At 38.4% G+C, this 19,745-nt stretch overlaps 1 protein-coding gene across 2 annotated transcripts in view; it reads right to left on the bottom strand.

The window, feature by feature from the left end:
* LOC133875412 (putative disease resistance RPP13-like protein 3) overlaps positions 1-19,745 on the bottom strand; it is a 44,270-nt gene that overhangs the window by 11,835 nt on the left and 12,690 nt on the right. The gene's annotated exons all lie outside the window — the stretch shown is intronic.

Raw genomic sequence — 19,745 nt, 5'->3', positions numbered from 1 at the left:
AAGACAATAAATGTATTAAGCATCACATAGATATTTTATGTGCTTAGAATAAATATTGAAGTTTTGAGATTACTTGATTTACTGAAGGACGTAAGCAAAGATATCTATGATCTTGAATCTGGTATCTTTTTGAGGATGGATATTTAATCTACAGATGCTGATTCATGTGATTTAAGGACATATAAGGAAATAAGTTGATCAAGTAAATTGATGATTTTTAGAGCAAATATATTCCTATGATCGGATAACTTTAGTGAAGTTAGAATACATCGAGAAATTATTGGAGTTTTCTAGAGGATAAGATAATCCATATGATAAGATGAACCTTTCGGAAGATCTTAAGTTTGAGAAATGCTCTAATTAATATATTTGAGGATTGATCAATGACATAATTGAATTGGATTGAGGTTAAGACTGAATCCATTGACCTATGAGGATAATAGTATTTATGCAGGATAAGAAAAAGATCATAGCACCTAAGTAAAGAATCAAAGGAATAAAAGTTCAAGGAATATGACAGTCTTAGAAGATCTTTGATATGATGATTTTCTTTTAATCTCTTTGAGAAGATTTTTAGTTGTGATTGAGGATTATTATGAACTCACAAAGAGGACTGCAATGCTTTGAGGTATGGATTGTTAATTCTTCAGGTATTTTAATTTGTAGGATTTGATAAAATCTGATATTTCGGTCTATGAATTTTGAGGTTATGCAAGCAGTGGATTTGTTAATTAAGAGTTTGGAGATGAGAATTTTGATCAATCAAGAATCAACCATTTGGGTAAATATCAATACCTAAGAATTGTTTATTAAGATATAGGTTGATACTTAGGGCATAATGATTTAGATCGGTTAGATCGTAGTTTGAATAAGTATTATGATAAGTTTCATGTTCATTACCAATTTTTGATCAACTATTTTTCGCTATTAATATGTGTGTGATTGACTGGTTGGATGAGCGCCTTTCTACTGTGATCGTTTGTCCTTCGCTGCAATGACGACATAGAGGAATGCTGGGAACATGCAGTGGTTTAACAAAATTAGGATCACGCACTACGAGGCGAATGTCTACGCTCAAATCAAGTATTAATGTCGGGTAAGGTTACTATCATGCGAGGTAAGTGCGTACTTATTCTTGATATTAAATTGAGAAAAATTAGTGCTCAACTGTTCTAATTAAGAATTTCTGCGTTTGAGAAGTTCATTGTTAGCCTAATAATTGTGTTTATGTGGAGATAAGATACAATGAGACTCTTCGAATAAATGGTGTTATTGTCAGAAGCTTGTTATTTCCTTATTTAGTAATCTAGTTTTTCTTAGTTTTAGTTATAATAGATTTGAAGAGGAGATAACGTTTGCTTGGATGGTTAGTGGATTAAACTGATGCTAAGCCTTAGGAATGGATTTAAGTTGCTCGGGTTGTTAGGTAAGACTGTGGTGATTATCAATCTTAGCCATGAATTGAGAATTTTGATATTCTAATATATGAGGATTTCTTAAATGATATCTAGATAATCAATTATGATGAACTGTCGGGATTCTAAGGAAAGATTTTTAACTTGATTTATGTTGGCTGACTTTGAGGTTTAAAAGTTTAATATCAATTCTATGATAGTAGCCAATGATTACGAATTTTGATGATAGGTTTATATTTTAAGGCGATTCTGAATCACGGAGCTGGAAATAGATGATTTTTGTTATTGGAAGAATTTTTGGTGATATAGAAATATGATTTGCATAATTACTGTTGGAAAACAATATGTTATGATTAAATCCCATTTTGGAGGTTAGTTGGTTCATTGGGATTAGAATAATGTTTATGGGATAATACTGTTAATATATATATATTTTTTTTTGACTAGAATCATGATGAGTGGTAATGACAAATATGGAGACTAGGTTTTGGTGTATTACTGATATCGATGCTTAGTTAATTTTAGGAAAGTGAAAGATACTTCATGGAAGCCAATGAAACCGTTTCTATATCCGATAATATGATCAAGGGAACTGATTATGTTATTTGAGGTTTAAGCATTGGATTTTGAAATTTGCTGATTTACAGACTTGATGTTTATACTTGATGATCTTAGAATTTCTGCATCTTTATTAGATATTAAGTATACCGTTGATGATTAATTGATCTATACTTCGAGGTTAAACCTTGCCATGGAATGCAAGGATATTGCCTGATTTATAATTTGAGGTTTACCTATGATTGGAGACAAGATTTGAAAATGTTATTGTCTTGCTCACTTTTTGTTGATAAAGGAAATAATGATTATAAGACATGATCTTAAGCTCTTATACCTCTGTCATGATATTAAAGATAGTCATCTGCGTGTTCCATGACGTTCATCGTGTCCCTCGGTGGCATCATTGGGTTCCATGACGTTCATCGTGTCCCTTAGATTCCGGGTACTGCCGAGGTGCATGCACTCCATGACGTGCATCGTGTCCCTTAGATTTCGGGTACTGCCGAGATACATGCAGATGCGGATACCAACTAGCATTTGGGTCGCCAACTCAGGCCAGTTGCGACAGATTGGGCCCAAGTGGTCTCAATGGGCCCGGGTAGATTATGCTCTTTTTGATATTTGGGCCTGGTCGGGTGGACCAAAGTGGGCCTACTTCCTAGGTTGGGCCCAATAGCCGAGAAGGTCAATATTTGTCCGAACAACATAAAAAGAGGCGGCATATGAGTTTGAAAATTGATAATTGTGCTTGACAATAACCATTTACGTTTCATATATAATGGAAAGTGACATGTTCGCCACCAACCCATCTTTCATTCTCAGGCAATTAAATTTACGACTTCTTGAAGATCTACTGCTTCATGGGTGCAGTCCGTGTAAAGTGAAATTCCGAGCCGAGGGTTCAATTTTCCTGATGGTGAAAAATCCGAAGCTGTGAAAATCCGAGCCGAGGATAAATTCTGACCAAGGGTGAAATTCCGAGCTGAAAAAATAACATGACCCAAGAATAAATTCCGAGCCGAGGGTTCAATTTTCCCGAGGGTGAAAAATCCGAAGCCGTGAAAATCCGAGCCGAGGATAAATTCTGACCGAGGGTGAAATTCCGAGCTGAAAAAAAACCCGACCCAAGAATAAATTCCGAGCCGAGGTTGACAAATCCGAACCATGAAAATCCGAGCCGAGGGTGAAAAATCCGAAACTGTGAAAATCCGAGCCGAGGATAAATTCTGACCGAGGGTGAAATTCCGAGCTGAAAAAAAACCCGAACCAAGAATAAATTCCGAGCCGAGGTTGAAAAATCTGAAGCCATGAAAATCCGAGCTGAGGTTGAAAAATCCGAACCATGAAAATCCGAGCCGAGGGTGAAAAATCCAAAGCCGTGAAAATCCGAGTCATGGGTAAAAATCCGAGTCAAAGGAAAAATCCGAGTCAAGGATAAATCCGACCGGAGGGTCCAATTTCACAGAGAGTGAAATCCGAGCCGAGGGTTCAATTTTCCAGAGGGTGAAAAATCCGAAGCCGTGAAAATCCGAGTCAAGGGTAAAAATCCGAGTCAAGGATAAATCCGACTGAGGGTCCAATTTCACCGAGAGTTGAATCCGAGCCGAGGATCCAATCTTACCGAGGATAAAATTTGACCGAGGGTCCAATTTTCCCGAAAGTGAAATCCGAACCGAGGATCCAATTTTACCGAGGATAAAATTCGACCGAGGATCTAATCCGACCGAGGGTCCAATTTCACCGAAAGTGAAATCTGAGCCGAGGATCCAATTTTACCGAGGATAAAGTTCGACCGAAGCTTTAATCCGACCGAGGCTCCAATTTTTCCGAGGATAAAAATCCGAGACAAAGATAAATTCAGAGCTGTGGAAACATTCCAAGCCAAGGGAGCAATCCGATCGAGGCTTAATGCACAACTTCATCGAATATGGAGATAAGTTTACTCTTTGCATTTTCATTTTTGCTAGCCTACTCATAAATTTTTAGACAGTCAAATATATCTCATGCATTGATCAATGAAGTTTAAAATGAACTTCTCACCGCAACATATAAAAATGATTACACATCAAGTCTAAAAATTGGGTGGTACTCACAAACTTTTCCTCCGGTAGTACAAAACAAATATCCTAAACTTTCATACTTAGCTAACAATTAGCTAAGTATAAAAGTTGGGGGGGGGGGTACCAACTCACTAAAATAGAGAAAACTGAAACAGAAGATTATAAAAAATCACATGATTGAATCTTAGTGCAATTTTGCATACTTTGCATTAATAAATTGTTAATTGCTAGATTCTGCTGCATATATGCATACTTATGTGCCTTTTAGACACAATGAAGGCTAATATTTCATACCAGAGGTTTCTATCCAGCGAGATCCAAAAATTATAAAAAAAAAAAAAAATACTCATGCTTTGTCAAGCTTCTCCTACGCAGGTCTTCCTTGGCTACAAAAGTCAAGAGCTCGTCAAAAGGGCCCGTCGAGAGAATTTTGATGGCAACCAACTAGAGAATATTCATTGGAAGACAGGTGGCTTCCAGAAGTTCATGTGATGCATACTAAAACGCAAAAAGCCATCACAACAAACTCTGAGACTTGGATCACGTTGAAGGGATTCAAGTCGCAGAAAATGCCGAGACTTGAATCACGTTGAGGGGGTTCAAGTCAGTCCAGTTTGGAGTTTTGAATCACGTTGAGGGGATTCAAAGCGGACAAACTCCGAGACTTGAATCACGTTGAGGGGGTTCAAGTCGGTCCAGTTTGGAGTTTTGAATCACGTTGAGGGGATTCAAAGCGGACAATCTCCGAGACTTGAATCACGTTGAGGGGATTCAAGTCGGTCCAGTTTGGAGTTTTGAATCACGTTGAGGGGATTCAAAGCGAACAAACTCCGAGACTTGAATCACGTGAGAGGGTTCAAGTCGGTCCAGTTTGGAGTTTTGAATCACGTTGAGGGGATTCAAAGCGGACAAACTCCGAGACTTGAATCACGTTGAGGGGGTTCAAGTCGGTCCAGTTTGGAGTTTTGAATCACGTTGAGGGGATTCAAAGCGGACAAACTCCGAGACTTGAATCACGTTGAGGGGGTTCAAGTCGGTCCAGTTTGAAGTTTTGAATCACGTTGAGGGGATTCAAAGCGGACAATCTCCGAGACTTGAATCACGTTGAGGGGGTTCAAGTCGGTCCAGTTTGGAGTTTTGAATCACGTTGAGGGGATTCAAAGCGGACAAACTCCGAGACTTGAATCACGTTGAGGGGGTTCAAGTCGGTCCAGTTTGGAGTTTTGAATCACGTGAGGGGATTCAAAGCGGACAATCTCCGAGACTTGAATCACGTTGAGGGGATTCAAGTCGGTCCAGTTTGGAGTTTTGAATCACGTTGAGGGGATTCAAAGCGGACAAACTCCGAGACTTGAATCACGTTGAGGGGGTTCAAGTCGGTCCAGTTTGGAGTTTTGAATCATGTTGAGGGGATTCAAAGCGGACAAACTCCGAGACTTGAATCACGTTGAGGGGGTTCAAGTCGGTCCAGTTTGGAGTTTTGAATCACGTTGAGGGGATTCAAAGCGGACAAACTCCGAGACTTGAATCACGTTGAGGGGGTTCAAGTCGGTCCAGTTTGGAGTTTTGAATCACGTTGAGGGGATTCAAAGCGGACAAACTCCGAGACTTGAATCACGTTGAGGGGATTCAAGTCGGTCAAATTCCGAGTTTTGAATCACGTTGAAGGGATTCAAACCGGACAAATTCTGAGATTTGAATCACGTTGAGGGGATTCAAACCGGACGAATGCCGAGACTTGAATCACGTTGAGGGGATTCAAGCACTACAACCTCATCCTGCCTCGAGATTACTCGGCACGATTTGAGCGCAAAAAAGCCTCGACACCAGTCAGAGCATCCAAAGCCTCAGCCAAGGCTCTAAACATCATCAAACGCCAACAACCACATTTGCTTGGAAATCAGCCTATCAACTCAGGTATGCAAACTAATTATTATTTTTGATACATATATACATCTGTTCTAATAGATTTCAGGGATCCGGCTTCGGCAAAAGTCATCACAACAAACCAAACAAGGAGACAACCCTTACAAAAGAAGTCTCCGAGACAAAAAAAAAAAATTTCCGAGACTTAAAAAGTCTCTAAGATGGAAAATTTTCCAAGTCTGAAAATGTCTCCAAGAAAAAAAAAAAATTCCGAGATGAAAAAAGTCTCCAAGATGAAAAATTTTCCTAGACTAAAGAAGTCTCCGAGACTAAAAAGTCTCCGAGATGAAAAAAGTCTCCAAGATGAAAAATTTTCCTAGACTAAAAAAGTCTCCTAGACAAAAAATTTTCCAAGTCTGAAAATGTCTCTTAGACAAAAAATTTTCCGAGACTAAGGAAGTCTTTGAGACGAAAAATTTTCCAAGTTTGAAAATGTCTCCGAGATGAAAAAGTTTCCAAGTCTGAAAATTTCTCCTAGACAAAACGTCACAAGCACAAGGGGGTAAAAGCTATGCCGCTTACTAGACACTCCGACAACCATGGTCTCCACAAGCGTCTGACCATCAACATTGAGTCCTCATTATCAACGGACAAAAATAGCCCCATCTGCAAGTACAAAAGAAGATTCCCAATGCCCGACTAGTTGGATGAATCAGCCAATGGGAATCGGGGGGTATCTGTTAGGGAAATTATCATCCCTTAGGCAAATGGGCCTATACCCGAACCAGGGCCCAGTTGATATTGCTGGCCCAACTTGACCCGCTCAGTCACTAAGGCTTAACAGAATCTTATAACACCTTGAATGCTATATTTGGAACACATGGGATAAATACATTATCCCATGAGGAGTAAGTGTCCCACTCTCCCACTCAACCTCTATCTCATCCCACTAAGGGTCCCACTCAGCCATGACATGAAGGTGGAACAATGCGGTTGAGAACTATGTGCTTATAAATAGGCTGCTACCCCAGGTACAAAATATACTTTGAATATGTGCTAAAAATATACTAAACTCTCGACTCTCGATACTCTCCAAAATTGCCCACTGACTTAGGCATCGGAGAGGGGACGTCGGGAGACCCCCCCTCTGACGCATTGTTTGTTCTTCCTTCCAGATTACGAAGAACACGGCGAATCAAAGATCTACACGTCACCGGACTAAAAACTGTTCTAACAAGTCCCATGGCAAAAGATCGAAGGTTGAAGTCCGGAGGCAATGTTGATTCAGACCATCGGTTTAAATAAGACCAAAGGTAGTTAGAGTCCCCAAGCACTGATCAGTAATCACCAATAATAATGGTAAGACCAAGGTTGGAGTCCTCTGGTACTAATCAAGAATAAGACCAGCGGTTTAAGTCCAGAGGCAAAGACTAGGGGTTTAAGTACCGAGGCATAAATGAATATGAAAATTGTGCATACATATAACTGTCATCATATGATTGTATAATGTACTTTTAAATGATTCAGTATTTCTTTATGTGGTTGAGGACCGTTAACTCATTTGACCCTAGCATGAGATTGTGGTGGTAACCGCAATCTCATGCAAGTTTTTACAAGATGGATTGAGGATGAAACTACTAGGAATATTATGATAATATTATTACAGTATAGTTAAAGACTTTTAAGTTGATATGTAATATTTTTATATGTTAATTTGTATTAGTTGAAAACAATGGTTATGTAATATTAAGTGCCGCTTGTAGCACATATGTTATTATTTTATGTATTTATTATATCAAAACAAATAGTTAGTATTTTTATATTATGAAGTAATTCAGTCAGCTCTAATGTGTTATTGTTAAGAAAAAAAAAAAAAAAAAATATATATATATATATATATATATATATATATATATATATATATTCCACTGCCAATTTATAACTCTAATGATGTCGGAATGTCATGTGAAAATCGAAAAAAAATTTACTTACGCTTTTTGTAAAAGCGGGGCATTACAAAGGGTAACCTTAATTCACCATCCTCCTTCGGATAAGGGGGGTAGCTTTTTCTTTAATGGTTATCCTCTCTCAGATAGAGGGGTAACCTTAAATCACTATATATCCTCCTTCGGATAAGTGGGGTAGCATTTTCTTTAATGGTTATCCTCTCTCGGATAGAGGGGTAACCTTAAATCACTATATATCCTCCTTCGGATAAGTGGGGTAGCATTTTTTTTAATGGTTATCCTCTCTCAGATAGAGGGGTAACCTTAATTCACTATCCTTCTTCGGATAAGGGGGTAGCATTTTCATTAATGGTTATCCTCTCTCGGATAGAGGGGTAACCTTAATTCACTATCTTCCTTCGGATAAGGGGGGTAGCTTTTTCTTTAATGGTTATCCTTTCTCAGATGGAGGGGTAACCTTAAATCACTATCCTCTTTTGGATAAAGGGGTAGCTTTTTCTTTAATGGTTATCCTCTCTCGGATTGATGGGTAACCTTAAATCACTATCCTCCTTCGGAAAAGGGGGTAGCTATATCTTTAATGGTTATCCTCTCTCGAATTGAGTAGTAACCTTAAATCAATATCCTCCTTCGGATAAAAGGGTGTAGCTTTTTCTTTAATGGTTATTCTCTCCCAGATAGAGGGGTAACCTTAAATCACTATCCTTTTTCGAATAAAGGGGGTAGCTTTATCTTTAATGGTTATCCTCTCTCGGATAGAGGGGTAACCTTAAATCACTATCCTCCTTCGGATAAGAGGGATAGCCTTTTCTTTAATGGTTATCCTCTCTCAGATAGAGGGGTAACCTTAATCGACTATCCTCCTTCAGATAAGGAGGGCAACTCACAAACCTGAACAAAACTATTTTTACTTGGATAAACAAACAACTTTTTCTTAAACACCTCAGTCAACTACAAAGATTTGCCTCTGTTAGTTTGTGATTGGATGCATTCTGTTTGATAAAATCACTTATATGTAATGTTGCTTCTTAATCAGGGATGCCGTTAATTTCAGAGTCTTCAATTCAAATATGTGCTTCAAGAAGTTCTAAGAAGATTCTGTGCAGTTTCCAAGTCAGAGAAGTTGGATCCCAAGCATCCGTCCGGACGATCTTGTTTAGCGTCCAGACGCTCATTTATCAAGCAACATCCATCCGGACAACGTGGTATTTCCGTCCGGATTCCCATCAGTGTCCAAAAGCTTCGAACTGTTCAAAGGTGCATCCGTTCGGATGTCTTAGCAACACGTCTAGACGCCAGTCAGTGTTCGACAAGTAAAATGATTTCCTTCGCAGACACAAATATGAAAAAACAGCTACAACCGTCCGGACAACAGGTCAACACCGACCGGACGCTATCCTTGATAAGGCAAGACGTGGAGAAGAATTACAACCGTCTAGACATCAGGGCAACAATGTCCGAACACCAGTCCTTATTATGGAAATTGCGTGTAGCAGAAGTCCCACCGTCCAGATGCTAAGGCAACACCGTCCAAACGTGGCCCTATTCAGGAAAGAATATCAGCACTTTTTGGAAAGCTAGTTGTACAGTTGACTGTCCGGACGCTTTAAGGACCTAGCGAATTCTGTTCCAGACTCAATTTAGGTCTTCTAAACCTATAAAGAGAGGTCCATAGGCATGTAAAATTCATGAATTCGGTATTGAATTCCTTAGAGCTTAAAGAGTGTAATTTAAGATTTATTGTGCTGATCAGTTTGCTCTCAAGCCGTTGCCGTAGTGCTATTGTTGTGCTCGTGTTGAAGTCTATCTTAGGGAGGAGCCTTAAGGTAAAGGATTCTATTGAAGATCCCTTCAAGTGGGTGACTTGGTTGGGAGGCGTTCGCGTTGGGTTACGCGTCAGAGTTCAAGGTACGCCCACTGCATCAGGGGTATGTTAGTGCAATTGCTTTGTAACTAGCTTTGTCTTCTAAATAGTGGAAATCCTAGGTTTGGCTGCACCAGAGTGGTTTTTCTCTTAATTGAGTTTCCACTTCGTTAACAAAATATCTGTCTCATTTATATTCCGCTTTTTGATATTTTGTTACACATTGCACACACATACACAAACAGTTAAATCACTACAAAAAACTCTGCATTTAATGGCGTGTCTACAGTAAATGATTTTTTGACACTTCACTAATTAGTGACGTGTTAAATCATAACACCTCACTAAAATTATTAGTGGCGTGTATGAATTAAACGCCACTGAATTAGTGGCGTGTTGGATTCAGCACGCCAGTAAAATACTGGAGTGTCTGACTGACACGCCACAATTTTGTGGCGTGTCAATAAGACGCGTCGGTAAATTAGTGGCGTGTCATTTATGACACGCCACTAATTTTCATAGACACGCCACTAATTTTCATAGAACCGCGCATCCCCGCCCGGTTCTCCCTCTGTTTCCCTCTCTCACTGTACTCTCTCTCCTGTGTCCCTTTCTCACTCTGCTCTCTCTCTCTCTATCGCCGGCCGCCGCACCAGCTCTGACCACCACACGGTATGCATCTCTCTCTCTCTCTCTCTCTCTCTCTCTCTCTCTCTCTCTCTCTCTCTCTCTCTCTCTCTCTCTCTCATCTGTAGCTCCTCCACCCAGCTCAAACGTCGGCCACCACCAATGCCGTCCATCCCCGGCCGCACAAGACCTCCGACGCCGTCCATCCGTAAGGTAAGTGCTCCGTTTCTTCTTCTTTAGCAAAAAAAATTCATGCATAAATGCTTAGATTTAGAATTTTTTTCCTTTATTTATTAATGCCTTTTATATTAGAGAAAAAATGTTAAAAATATGGGCAATTAACTCAGGCATAGGGGACAAGGGTTCAATAATGTGGAAGAATTGGTTTTTCATTAAAAATCGAGAGAGATAAATTAAATCTAAACCGTTAGTGTTTTTTTTTTTTTTCAAAAAAAAAAAAAAATTACAATCGATATACTATAGTTTTATTTGATCTAAACTTTGGTATGTACTTGTTAGGATGGATGTCCGTAGAAGGCCATTTGTTGTTGTTCTTTTTGTTGTACTTGTAAATCTTTGGTACCCATAATGTGTAATGTTCTTTTAATGTAATGGAATATATCTATCTTACCAAAGAAACATATAAAACCTAATTTAAATTGGTAATGATGTTCTGTAGCTTCTAATTAATGTCGTATTAACTATTAAAATGAAATTTTAAAACCATTCCACTAATTCATGACATTAGATGGTGGCAAAGAGCTAGCGCTTCTCAAGGATACACAAATGGCATGGCATGCAGCTGCTTCGTTGGCATTTTTATTTCCCCGGCCCCCTTCTTGTTTAATCTCTTCGCTGTTTAATTAGCAATAAGATTAATTAATCAGTAGTATATTTATTATGCATAATTAATTATTTTGATCAATTGGTTAGTGTTTGCCATTATTGTTATTTCCAATTGCATCTCACCTCGATCATGATGTCAGGGCAATGCCTTTATTTATTAATGCCTTTAATATTTAATGACTTAAACCACATGAACCAATTTAATAATTTTCTCAATTGGATATGTTATATAACCGCGAGTTTTCAATTTTATCTTATTGATTCTTGCAAATTGCATTATTATCAAGTATATTCTTTTTTTTTTTTTTTTTTTTTTAAATATATATATATATATATATATATATATATATATAAACAAAATGATCAATTTAATAATGGTGCAATTAGTGTACAAGAACTAATAAAATAAAATGAAAACTATGAAAATCGATTTAATATTTAATGACTTGAAAAGAAAATGAACATTAAAAAAACATCAAAACTATTTTTCACGTTTATGTTACATGGAAATATTTTTTCAAACAATAACATAATGGGACTTGAGAATTAATTAGATCTTTGAAGTCATGTTCTTACACCAAAAGGAGGAAGTTTTAAAACTTTATAATTAGTGATTAGAATATAGTCAATCAAATTTGAAATAAAGGTATAGAACAATGTTCTCATGTAAGACATTAGTTCCTGAGTGAGTAGGTGGACTTTGATACTTTTCTAACAAGGGATTTACTTTATTTTGTTACTATTTTGTATTGTACGTAGAGAAGAAGATGGACAAGACTTGGATGACAAAGTCTAGGGGTACGAGGGAATATAGAGATGGGTGTAGATTGTTTGTTGACTTCGCAGTTAGTAACTGTAGAATTCCCAATGGAAATATACACTGCCCTTGTAAGTCGTGTCGAAATAACCAGTGTCACTAGCCCGATGTCGTACTTGCCCACTTGACAGGGGGTAAGGGAATAATGACTACATACACTGCATGGTTTTGGCATGGTAAGAAGCATGTTCGGGGTCCTGTTGCAGGTTCTTACTCGAATCGCTCAGCCGCAGATGCGGCTAGTGGAAGCACAGAATAAGGCAGCGACATGCACTCAATGTTGCGTGATGCATTTGGCATGCACGAAGTTAGAGAAGACAATTGTGAGCCTGAAGTCGTGGTTCAAGGAGGTGAAGAAATTGGGTGGAATGAAGAATCAGCTGAAGGGAATGCTCAGAAGTACTACGACATACTTAAAAAGTCAGAGAAGCCACTTCATGGGGGTACTAAACATAGCAAGCTGAGTGCTACTGTACATTTTGTACAACTTGAAGTGCATAGGCGAAATTAGCAACAAGATTTATTACGAAGAACTCTGACGAGTCATCCTTGACTGTATCACATTGACACAGATTCATCGATATATTACGAAGAACTCTGACGAGTTCCTTCAGCTCCGGGCATAAGTTGTGTTACATAAATATGTATGTTCAATTATGTTACAGCCTTATGGTGAATAATAATGCGACTAATTTCCAATTGTAGGATGCACATGGATACGCTTAGGCGATCACATAATATGGGGCGAACAATGGATGATCAGTTAGAAGCCCAACATCATGAACAATTTTGCGATTGGTACCGTGAATATGTACGAATTATCATCATGTTTAACTATTAAATGTTGAACTTGTACATCATATAAACTAACTAGACGGTGAACCAGTTAGAGGCGTGTTCCCCTGGTCACGTGGCGCGGCTATTTGACTACAGCATATCGGGTTCACATGATACCGAGACACATCTTTCAAACTATAGTGAGACAGCAGCTCCGGAGGGCCTGCATGATGCACAACCCACAGAGGGCCTACATGATGCACAACCCACAGAGGGCTTGCATGATGCACAGCTCGCGGAGGGCCTACATGATGCACAGCCCGAGGATGAGCTTGCTACACAAGTGTTGGGCGCATATCAGATCCGGACGATAAGTAAGTACATATTTTTATAAATTTAAAGGATATATACGTATTTATTGTTTTGTATTTTATATTCATTTTGAAATAATTAACATCAATATCTATTAATGTTATAGGTACTAATCCGGATGGCAGCACTTGTTTTGAAGTCATGACTATTACAGACCCGCATAAGGCATGGGAGATCCCCATGGGGAAGAGGGTCGTGCTGGATTATAATCCAGGCTGGCAACCCGTAGGATTTAGCGCCAATAAATTTACACGGCAAATCGGGAAGCTAATAAGGAGCGGGAACTATGTGCATTTATGGGACGACTGGGCGCAAGTATCGGCTCGTACAAAGGAGGATATATGGGAAGCCCTGATGGTAAGTGGACTTTTACATACCTCAAGCTCTTTTTTTTTTAATTGTTTTTATTTTTATTTATCAACTTCCAACTTGTGTAGGTTGACTTTTACATCCCGCCAAGTTATGATTTACAAAAAATAAAACGGGGTGTGTTTCGGAATATGGGTGTAAAGCTTAAGAATTGGAGACACAGCATAAAAGATAAACTAGGCATTCAACGGGGCGATACTTCTGAGACGGTACGAGCAAGAGTAGGGGCAAGAAGACTCTCCAACTACCACCTCGAGGACTTGGATGCGTTGTTGAATAAATTGTGTGACGAAGAGTATCAGGTTAGTCATGAATTATATTCCTATTTTGTGTAGTTTCATTAATTTCATTTAGTTGTGTTAGTGTTTACATAATAAGAATGTTAATTGTGTAGGAGTATGCTGACCATATGAAGCAATTACAAGCATTGCAAAATACTCCTCATTGCACGGGGACCAAAAGTTATGCGAGGTTGTCACACGAAGAAGTATGTGCACCAATTTATCCCGTTCATATAAATGTAAACATTTTATATATATAAACATGTGTTATAATGTTTTATTCTTTTGGCAGACTGTCAAGGATGGCACTCCTCCTACACGAGCACAATCGTACATAAAAACTCACATGAGGAAGGATGGAAGCTATCCAAATGATATAGTAAAAGAGAGATGTGTATGATATTCACCTTTTATATATTGTTTTACTTATATGTGTGATTACTTATTTACGATGCACATTAGTTTGACACACCAACATTTAATACATGCAGGAGAGGATGGTGATGCTAATGCCAACCGACTCTGCCAAATTGTCAAGCATAACACAAGGAACAGTACGCTGGAGACATGACGATGCGTACGCCCAGGCGCTCGGCAATAAGCCGGAGTACGCCGGCAGAGTTCGGCAGGTTGGGCCAAATATTTGGCCTGTGCGGGGGTCCATGCGCTCATACCATACACCATCACAGCCACATTCACAAAATCAAGGGCACGCCGTCTTTTCGCAAGAAATGTTTGCTTCTGAGATGGAGAGAGCACTCGAGGTTGAGCAGCCACGACACACTTCTGAGATGGAGAGAGCACTCGAGGCTGAGCGGGCACGACAAGCTTCTAAGATCGAGAGAGTACTTGAGGGTGAGCGGGCACAACACAAGTTACAAATGGATGAGGTGTTGGTAGCACAATCTCAGATTATGTCTCGTTTTAGCCAAATGGAGTCATTGTGGCGCCAGTCAGTATCCGTGCCCGGAGTGTCTAATGATAACGTAGTGCCAGACAAAAATTCCGCACATTATATGAATATATCATCTGTTGATAGCAGATCAGGTAATAATTAATGGATTTTTTTCCCGTGGTATGATTACGTCTGTTTAAATTCACACTTTGTTGAATGCTTAGGACTTGATATGATTTGATCATATTGTTTTCTAACTATATTTGTTTTATCATTCGCAGATCATACGGAAAATGCTGTGCAGTTACCCGATCATGAAAATCTTGCTGATGATTGATATTGGGTAACATTTAGGTTTAGTTTAATTGACAAATATGTACTTGCCTTTTTTGTTATGGTTTTGTTATCAATCTATGACAAAGATTGATTGTATATTTTGTTTGTTGAAACTTTTATTTTGATTGTTATGAATTTATGACATATGTTTATTGAAACTTTTGGAATAACTTTTTGGTATCAATCTAGGACAAAGATTGATTGTATATTTTGTTTGTTGTAAGTTTTAATTTGATTGTTATGAATCTATGTCATATATATATGTTTAATGAAACTTTTGGAATGATTTTTTTGTGGTTGTGATTGTTGAATAAATTGTGTGGATCATGGATTGATAGATATGTCAAATTCTGATTGTTGATCAATACAGAATTTCAGATTGTAGAATTTCGGATCAATACAGAATTACAGGTTTTTGGATTGTAGAATTTTTATCTTTTTTTTTTTAAAAAAAATACTTTAATTAGTGGCGTGTCAGTCAATGACACGCCACAAAGTAAGGAATACTGACTCCTTGATTAGTGGCCTTCTAGAAAGGCCACTAATCACATGCCACTAATGTTTAGTGGCCTTTCAAACGCCTTGAAAGGCCACTAAAAATTAGTCACAAATCACTTCGATTTTTGTAGTGAATTAGAAGTCATCTATTTTTTAGCCTTAGTTAATTAGGGGGGTAAGAAGGAGAAGTCACAAAGTTACGATCTACTCGAACGTATACCCCTTCAGAAGTAAGTTAGACAAATCCTTAATTCCTGACTTAATAAAGGATAACCTGGCATTACCAACATTTCTCATAAATAGGTTCATGGATGCCGAACTCTATGAAAATCCAAAAGCTTTGTTTTGGGAATCTTCTCATTCGGAAGTAGCCATCCTCCCTCGATAAGGGGGGTAGCCCGAAAGCCAGATTTAGCTGCCCGCCTAACAATCCACTCGAACACTCCTAACACATAAATGATAGGTTAGAAAGATAGCTAATAGGATGAAGTTGGTGGCTATGATGATGCGATAAAGATTGATCTTGTCTTAGCGTATGTCACCAGGATGAAGCCTCGAATCCTAGAATACAGGATCCAAGGCATCCTTCATCGTTCCAGAAAAGTAGGATTTGACAAGTTTGAAATCTAAATCTTAGATTTCTTGGGATTTGATCCCTGGTTACGATTCGGGACTCGAAACCTAATTCCTAAAATCAGATCTCTGGTTATGCCCCCACTAAGCTGGGTTCAGACTCATCGAGTTCCGAAGTCCTTAGAATTTTGTCCTTGGAATCTGGCCTACAATCAATGCTTACAACTTTAGACTTGGAATCCAAAATTTGAATCTCTTGGAGTTGGATTCTCAATTATGATTTGATAAGTTATAGGTGGCACAGCAAAGTGTTAACTCACAAACAGTTTAGATTGATTTGCCTAACTTACCGAGACCTTTGTTCAATAACACATCACAACACACGACAGAGGAAGCAAATATTCTATTAAATAACAATTTTTGTTATTGGAAGTTCAAGAGTTACAAAAGCTTGGAAACCTAAGGCTCGGAAACAGCCACTCTATTACAGGAAATTCAAGAGTTATAGAAGTTCGAGATCCTAAAATCATCTATCCTCGAAAGGGGCAACTTTCGCATCAGTTGGAAATCAAAAGAGATGAAAAACATGAAGAAGTACGCATGTTTTCTGATGCCAGAAGGATTCTACGTCCTCTTTTGATCGTATCAAAATCAAGAGGACGCAAAGCCAGAGATTACGCATTTCAGTGAGTACAATGCCGAAGATTACACATCCCAATTTCTCTTGCGTAAGGGAGCAATAACGGATGAACGCAGAGTTCATGGTGGAGATTTCGCTGCACTCGATAGTCAGCTAAGGCTAACCGACGGCGACGTAAGAAGTTACAAGGCCATTGAAGGGAGCATATTTTATAACGAAAGGAAGAAAGAAGAAAGATTTTGGAGAGTTGGATGAAAAATCTCCCACGAACAGAGGTATTTATAGGGGAGGACCAATCAATGCTCCAGGCGATTCTTTAGACGTTAAATACGCCTATTGAACCACATACGCCGAAGAGGCGTTCATCCATACATCGGATTTCATGCGCACTCAAGGATCGAATTGACGTCTGCCATTAAGGCAATGCTTTGGGTCCGACAACTCGAGATTCGAAGCGTCACCTTCCATAATTATCTTGGGAAACGAACGATTAGAGAACTTGATTTCTGGAATTCAGGTTCCAAAAAATTTTGGTGCTTAATTCTCTTCATCTTAAATCTAAGATAAGAGAATTGAGGGGTAGTGGTAGCGCGCCAAGCGGCTATGTGGATTTTAAATTTATAAGTTTACCACTCGCAATAGTACGTATCGATTGTACTATAGTAAGGGTTATCGAACCACAGAGATTATTGGTTGTTTTGCGTAACAGGATATTTAAAGAGCGTATTTAACTTAACTTAAAGATAAAAATAAAAGCAAGAGTTGTAGAATTGAAGATACAACAAGTAAGGCAAAGGAAAGCGGAAATTGAAAACAAACTAAGAGAAAACTTAGGGTGTTGATCTTATCCAATCCTCCACCAATGAAATGCTTAAAGTCTATATGGACCTTCCTAACATGCTTGATATGAGCGCGTAATGGGCGTCAACCATTACGACGACCTCGACGTGAAAACACTTTCGTTAAGACGTAGTTATAAAGCACCTAGTTTCACATTAATCTACTCCACGTAAAGATTAGTCTATAATTGAAAAACATTTACACTATGAAATGTGTGGAGTGATTAATGCTCCCTAGCTTACTACTCTACAACACATCCTAAAAAGTATACAAGATATACGAAAACCCTAACTATGTCACAATGATAAGGTATCTAGTTTCACACCGGTCTATTCCATGTAAAGATTAAACTACAATGGAAAGACATTCTATACTACCAAATGTATGAAATGATCGGTGTTCCCTAGCATACCCTATAAAGTGACTCTAATAGGTAGTCATACATCAAGTCATATAGAACCATTGCAAAAGACATCATTCTTATTTCTAAGAATGTTGGTTTTACTCAAGAAATCTAAGAAAGCTCATAGACAAGTTTAACTCTTTTCCATGTATAAATAGATTGGAATCTTGATACCAAAACCTTTTAGCATGGGTTTTGATATCCTCTAATCCTTAACAATCATCAAACATTTAAAGAAAATCCTAAGAACCTCAAGAACATTACATAGGTTTTTGGATTGGATTTTGATCAAATCCTAAGAACTAATTTAGCTAGACATGAATTGAATCTAATCTAAGCATGAATTTAAAGGAAAGCAGTAAAGAAACAAGAAAGAAATGAATCAAAAACAACTATATTGAAATTATGAAATTCGGATTACAAAAAGGAAGAAAAACCTAAGCTAGAACATGAAGAACAAAGAGGAAAGAGAAGAAGAAATTGCTCTCTGGAATTAAGCCCAGAAAACGTGCATCAAAGTAAACTAAAACATGAGAAATTAAGTGATACATCTGAGAAAATCCGAACAAACCCCAAAAGATGCATGTTTTAACCTAAATCCCTAATCTCATATATATAGAGAATTGGATTTACAAAAGATCATCAAGAGTTAATTCTAGCCGCACAAACAGAGCTGATCGGCGTCCATTTCTGTCCACAAAATCCAACTTATGATTTGAATTGCATAAAGAATGCAAAGATCTGGAAATATCTTATTTTCTGGAAGACGGAGAATTCGATCGATCGACTTTTATTTTGATTGATCTAACTTTCAATCAATCCAATTTTATTTCGATCGATCGAACTGCCTTAGCCAATTCTTCAACTTGCAGGAACAATCCCGAACTCTGGAAATGATTAAAGTACTCTTGATGTATTTTCAGGTCTAATTCAAGTATTTTGAATTAGATTTCAACTAAAACCTGAAAATAAGACATAAAACAAAACTACAACAAAACGTTATATATACAATACGAACTAGGTCTAACAAATGCAATTTAAGGGGTCTTGAATCGAATAATTCAAGACTTATTAGGTAGCTGTTGGGGAATTATCATTCCCTAGGCCCAAGTGGGCCCATGGTCAAGATAAACCCGGCTGGATTCGTCGGGTTGGAGATGAACCAGCTGGTTGTACGCAAGTCGGATATACACAACCACACTCAGAAAATAATCTAGTAACCAAGGGGTTAGCATACTACCGACCATTGAGGTAATGGAGGGCTCGGTACTATCAAAGGGTAGTGCCAGGAATACACTAAGACACGCAGCATAGAGTACACCTGCCATGAGAAGTATGGGGGGCTTAGTGACCAAAATGCTCAGCATTTATTAGGATCTCCGACACTTATTAACTTGGTCAAATTAAGTCAGAAATCTAATTAGGTGTCAGTATTGTGTGCCGCGCCTAATCTCTGCACACCCTACCGGGTGTCTAAACACCATGCCTAGTCACTATTCACACTGTACCAGATCACTCTCCGTCTTATACCAGGGTGGTCAATAATCTCAGAAAATCAAGGACCTCCATATACGCCAATCAATTGAAACGGCCTATAAATAGTGTGTTAAGAGGTATTTGAAAAATGTAATTTCTCTCTTCTTACTCTCATGGACTCCCCATTGATTTAGGCATCGGAGGAGGTTCTGCCAGCGAACCTTTGTTATTTTGTAGAATACCCAAAGACCCGGACCAGCGAAGA

The sequence above is a fragment of the Alnus glutinosa genome, chromosome 8, assembly GCF_958979055.1.
Source record: "Alnus glutinosa chromosome 8, dhAlnGlut1.1, whole genome shotgun sequence".
NCBI classification, from domain to species: Eukaryota; Viridiplantae; Streptophyta; class Magnoliopsida; order Fagales; family Betulaceae; genus Alnus; species Alnus glutinosa.
The sequence above is the reverse complement of the archived record's forward strand: the minus strand, read 5'-3'. Positions and strand labels throughout refer to the sequence as shown.